The sequence below is a fragment of the Xenopus laevis genome, chromosome 1L (genome assembly GCF_017654675.1).
Source record: "Xenopus laevis strain J_2021 chromosome 1L, Xenopus_laevis_v10.1, whole genome shotgun sequence".
In the NCBI taxonomy this organism is placed as follows: Eukaryota; Metazoa; Chordata; class Amphibia; order Anura; family Pipidae; genus Xenopus; species Xenopus laevis.
Genome location: NC_054371.1, coordinates 88338482 through 88345175, shown reverse-complemented (window position 1 = coordinate 88345175; position 6694 = coordinate 88338482).

Here is a 6694-nt window from a genome sequence, read left to right as displayed (position 1 = left end):
TAAAATGGAATTGATTTATTTACTTGATTTGCATTGATTTACTTGTGAAGTGCACATATATAATGGTTCTTTTAGAGCAGTGATCCTCAACCAGTGGCTTGTGAGAAATATGTTGCTCCCTATGGCTTCAAAGCAGGTGCTTATTTTTAAATTTCTGGTGTGGAAGCGAGTTAAGATTACATAAATACCAGGTGTTCGCCGAATTGAGCCTCCTGTAGGCTGCCAGTCCACATAGGAGCTGCCTAATAGCCAATCACAGTACTTATTTGGCACCACCCTGGACAATTTTTTTATTTGTTTTTTTAAACTCTCACTAAACTCCCATAAATTAGACTAGTCGAAATTTATTAGTAAAATCAAATTTGTTAAACTCTAACAAATTTAAACGAACTGGAAACTCTTATCTAATTCGATTTGAATTATAAAAAACTCAATTCAAATGTCAGTAAGGCTACAAACCAAACATCACCAAATTGATCCCAGGACCTCTCTTATTAACTTATACAGTAATTGAGCAGGTTTTAGGTGGCGAATAGTCAAATTTGAGTTCTTAAAGGGTCAGAGTATGATAAATCTGTTTGTGTTCCAGAATAACAATGTCCTGGTAGAGAAGCTGCACCTTCAATATTCACAGCTGGATCATGGGCCAGGGCCTGCTGAGTTATAAAGTAAATAGTTGTATAATATATTTAATACAAATATATATGGATATCATATATAGATTGGAAGATGGAACTGAAGAAGTGTGTTTCATTTAATAAATGGCAGACGAAAAATGGTATTATAATGTACATTAAAAGCCATATAGTATAGTATATAATTCAAGTAATGTTTTTATTCAGATGCAAACTTCATTAATAACATGACAAACAGTACTTTGTTCAGAAACCTTTGTATAAAATTGGTATACATTTAGGGGGTTAATTACTTATAATTTTTTTTCTTACATTTTATCAGAAAAAAAGGCTTAACATTTTGAATACCTTGAATATATCAAGTTTATTGGTTTAAAAACTTGAATACCTCAAATGTTTCTGGATTATAGACTTTAAAACTTAAATACTTCAAATTTATCGAGTTTTTGAGTGAAATCCACGGTTAAACACTCAAAAACACCAGAAAATGGTGAAGGCAAAAAACATCTTCAAATGGTTAAAGGGACCTCTATTGACCATGTATTTGACAGGTTTTAGCTGGAGTATTTTCAGATTCTGGTTTTTGGCTGCTTTGGGTCATAATAAATCATGAAAATTTTTCTCGACAAATTTTAGGGGGTTTTTTTCGAATTTTTTAGAGAAAACAAAACTCGACCATTAATAAATAGACACCTTAATGTAAAACAAAAAAAATAAAAGGTTAAATGCTTTATTAAGCACCTTGTAATTCGTGCAGCGTTAAAAACCTTAAGGCGTGGGTGTTTGCTGTGCATGCTGAGAGTGCTGGGTGCAAGAAGGTGAGTAAGTATATAATAACTGACTGCTGTGTGTTCTGTGAGTTATCTGACTGAGACAAACAGCTTTTTCTTTTCTCTGTTTGAGGTAAACTCGTAGATACATTAAGTGCATTTATTTTCTTTTTTTGTTTTAGCTTTAGAGTTTCTAAGGGGAACATTTTAAAAAAAAAGTTAATGAGGGGTTGTTATTTTACTGCTGTTAGCAAACAGCATTCCCCCCCCCCTCTTTCCCTCTTTCTTCTAATTAAGGGGGAGGAGTTAATCAAGTAAATTCTGATCAGGCTTTGTGTGCTCTGGTTGAAACCTTAACTTTGTGAATTCAAAGAGTGTGGGAGCTGGTAAGCGAGTGTTGCATGTGACCAAGTGTTGCATGTGAATTAAGTGTTAAGCAGCGTTAAAAACCTTAAGGCTTTTAAAACCAGAAAGGCGCTTGTGAGAAATTGCATTTGGGAGACTGTAAGTACCCAGTGTAAATATGAGTGCAAGTGGGTTTGCTGGTATTACTCAGTGTGTGTCTTGTCACATGTATGTGGTGTTGAAGCAGCAGTTCCATGCAGTATTTACATCTTGGAATCTGAACCGCAGACTCTAAGGGGGGAACTTGCAGCACTGAGGCAGCAGCAAACATGGGGGAGGAAAGGTGGCTTGCAGAGCAACCACTGCTAGGGGCTAGTGGAGTGGGGGGAGGAGAAGGGGAAGTCGAGGCTAACGAGGGAGGAAGGTTTGTGACAGTCAGGAGGGGAAGTAGGGGACAGAAGGGTGGGTGGGCTGGTCCACAGCTTGTCCAAAACAACAAATTCACCATTTTGGCTGAAGGAGGAGGAAAACTCTGAACTGGCATGGCAGATTGACTCTCAGAGCACCCTGGGAGGCAGTGGCTCTAATACGGGTGGTGGGGGGAGTGCAAGGAAGGAAAGGCAGGTTTTAGTTATAGGGGATTCAATTATTAGAAAGGTGGATAGGGTAATCTGCCGTAATGACCCTTGATGCTGAACAGTCAGCTGTGTGCCTGGTGCTAGGGTTCAGCATGTGGTGGAACGAGTAGACAGATTATTGGGAGGGGCTGGGGAAGACCCAGCCGTCTTGGTACACAAAGGTACCAATGACCAAGTTAGAGGAGGTGGTGTAGTCCTCAAGAACAATTTTAAAAAACTAGGTGCAAAGTTGAGGGCGAGGACTTCTAAGGTAATTTTCTCAGAGATATTACCTATGCCACAAGCAATGCTAAGAAGACAGCGGGAGTTTAGGGAGATTAATGCGTGGCTGAGAGATTGGTGTAGGGAGGAGGGTTTTGGGTTTTTGGAGAACTGGGCTGATTTCTCAGTCGGCTACAGGCTCTTCGCTAGGGATGGGCTGCACCTCAATAATGACGATGCAGCTGTTTTGGGGGAGAAGATGGCTAGACAGTTGGAGGAGATTTTAAACTAGGCGTGAGGGGGGGAGGGTTCAGTAAAAGATTCAGTGGAAGACAGGTTAGATGAGAGAGTGGGCAAAGGAAGGGAAAATGGGGGAGGAGATTTGGTTGGGGGTATTGTTAAGGATAGGGAGGACCACATGTCATTTGTTCAATATGGTACCAGTATTAATTGTATGTTTGCAAATGCAAGAAGTCTGGTAAAATTGGAGAGCTGGAGGGAAAATATGATGTGATTGGTGTGGCTGAAACATGGCTGAATGAGTCGTATGACTGGGCAGTTAATATCAGCGGCTATATAAGGAGGGACAGAGGCAATAGAAAAGGAGGAGGGGTATGTCTGTTTGTTAGGCAGGATTTAAAAGCTTATATAAAGGAGGAGTTTATGTTAGGAAATGAGGGGGCAGAAGTCTTATGGGTAGAGTTCACCAAAGAGTCCAGCAAATTAATTGAGGAGTATGCTATAGACCCCCTAATGTAGGAGGAGGAGACAAAGCTCCTGGTGCAAATAGAAAAGATTGCTAGTTTGGGTAAAGTAATGATAAGTTGTTGAGGAGCCAACCAGAAAAAATGCTATTCTGGATCTAGTGATCTCTAATGACCCAGAACGTATAGCAAATGTCCAAGTCATTGAACCCCTGGGTAATAGTGACCATAATGTTATATCATTTAATGTCTGGTGCAAAAAACATATATATACTGGGGCCACAAAAACCATGAATTTCAGAAAAGCTAATTTTAGTGCCTTGAGGGCTGCCCTTCAGACCATTGATTGGGGCATTACGTTTTCAGCTAAAAACACAGAACATAAATGGTTGTCATTTAAAATGATATTAAATCATTACTGTTCTCAATTGTAAGGAGTACATGTAGAAGCTCTAAGAATCACCCTATGTGGCTTAATATAGAAGTAAAGAAGTTAATAGGAAAGAAGAGAAAGGCATTTAAAAACTAAAAGTCTGTTGGGGCAGAAGCTGCATTTAATGAATATAAATACTATAAAAAATGTTGTAAATCAGCAATCCGGAAGGCACAGAAAGGAAATGAAGAGTGCATTGCGGCGGAGGCTAAGACTAACCTAGGCCTATGAGTAAGTGCCCCAATAGGCACGAAACGCGTTAGGTTTTATGTCCTAATACATTTTTCTACTTTTTACATTTGTTTTCTTATTATTGGAGATCCGCACATTCCTTTTGGACACAGTACTTTTGATTGTGTAACCCCGTCAAGTTGTTAAAACAAGAACTGAAGTGTCTTTTTTAATAAAAAACAAGGTATTGATTGAATAGCTTCACAGTCTCTTTACTGAGTAGATCACTGGTCCTTAACCAGTGGCTCATAAGCAACATGTTGCTCACCAACCCATTTAATCAAATACAAGAGGTCCTCTGCACTCAACCCATTATCAATATATTTAAGACAGAGACATTTTGATGTCTGCACTCAACCCATTATCAAAAATGCCTTACCCTTTAAACAACACAGGGATTGTTTGTCCATATATTGCAATATATTTAAGCTGGCCAACTACGTCAAAGTCATCCCATATCTGGCCAGTCCTACGCTTAATTTTCATCTTATTCATTAAGAATTCAATTGCTTAATTATACATTTTACAAAGGGACTAAGTTTTACCAACAACTTACTAGCTGCTTTCAAAGTAAACCTCCCAAACTTGGCTGCCCTTTTATTAGACACCAGTGGGATCACCTGACTATAGCTGGGAAGGGTGGGAGCTACAAAATGGAGCTGGTCACTGCTCCTGTATAACTATAACAAACAAGGGAAAGTTGTGCTCACCACTATTTTTTAAAACCATTAGGCGGGGGTGCAATGAGGGTGTGACCACAAAATACATATAGTCAACTACAAGAGGTCCTCTGCACTTAACCCATTATCAATATATTTAAGACAGAGACATTTTGTGCATACTGCTACTAAAAAATGCCTTACCCTTTAAACAACACAGGGATTGTTTGTCCATATATTGCAATATATTTAAGCTGGCCAACTACGTCAAAGTCATCCCATATCTGGCCAGTCCTACGCTTAATTTTCATCTGATTCATTAAGAATTAAATTGCTTAATTATACATTTTACAAAGGGACTAAGTTTTACCTGCAACTTACTAGCTGCTTTCAAAGTAAAACTCCCAAACTTGGCTGCCCTTTTATTAGACACCAGTGGGATCACCTGACTATAGCTGGGAAGGGTGGGAGCTACAAAATGGAGCTGGTCACTGCTCCTGTATAACTATAACAAACAAGGGAAAGTTGTGCTCACCACTATTTTTTAAAACCATTGCTCACCAACCCATTTAATGTTGCTCCCAGGGGCCTCAAATCAGGAGCTTATTTTTTAATTCCTGGTTTGGAGGCAAGTTTTTAAGGCACAAAAACCAGGTGCACTGCCAAACAGAGTCTTCTGCAGGATGAAGTCTACATGGCGCTACCAAATAGCCAATCAATGCCCTTATTTGGCACTCTTTACATTTGAATGTGTCTCACCGGTAAAAAAGGTTGGGGATTCCTGGAGTGGATAAGATGGAACAAGCATTAATTTTTTCACAGATTCTACAAATATAAATTTTTCTGATATTAATCAGACTTTCAACTGGAATTGTTTTTAGAACCAGGACCAACATAAGAAACTTTGGCTCACAATATCAATTATTTATATTGTGCACCCCATAAAAACAAGCACACAGTGACATTTTGCCTAGCCCTGTGAGTACTCTTCTCAACTAGCACAGTGCTGCCCAACTGGCATGACCCTGTCATGTGTGGCCCCCCAAACAAACAAACAAAAGTCTGCCTGCTGTATCTGTTTACTATGTATAAACTTTAAAAGGTATCAATGCCTTGCCCCTGCATTGTTTTCACCTCAAATTCAGATTATAAACTCCTATATTGTTCAGACATGTAATCCCCCCTGTGTGTGCCATACTCTGCCTGCCCCATGCTCCCTGTGTGTGCCATACTCTGCCTGCCCTATGCTTCCTGGGTGTGCCATACTCTGCCTACCCTATGGTCCCTGTTTGTGCTACACTTTGCCTGTCCTACTCTGCCTGTGTGCCATACTCTGCCTTCCCCATTCTCCCTGTTTGTGCCATACTCTGCCTGCCATATGCTCCCTGGATGTGCCATACTCTGCCTGCCCTATGCTCCATGGGTGTGCCATACTCTGCCTGCCCTATGCTCCCTGGGTGTGCCATACTGTGCCTACCCTATACTCCCTGGGTGTGCCATACTCTGCCTGTCCTATGATCCCTGTGTGTGCCCTTCTCTGCCTGTTGAACATAAGCCTGGAAGTTGTTAGGGGCCTCTTAGGTGTTTAATCATGTGTTGGGGGAGGGGGTGCTGTGTTATCCACAGGGGAGGATGAGTCATATGGATTTAAGGGTATGTCTTAATATAACAACTATGGAATTCTCAGGTCTCAAAGTACAAACAAATTTGGAGATGGGGTCCAGGTGCACCGCCCTGAACCTTCAGATGAGGGAGCGGATAACCGTATAGAAAAAATGAGAAGGCACTTCCAAAGACCAATCTTCCAGGCAAACTTAAAAAGATTAAAAAAAAGTCAGATAAAAAGTATTTTTATTTCAGTGCACTGCGCTGTTGTCTTTGCTTAATACAAAAGATTTTTAAGTTTTTACAAAATGAACATGCATTTTACATGAGCAAAGTTTTTTTAGGTGAAGTGATCTTGATGTGGGGCTCAATTAAACTTTCCATAAATGTTCTTGTTCATCTTTTGGTCCAGATGTGTCCCTATGGGAAACTAGTCATCTGATGACTTCAGCATACTTTTATTGAATTAGTTC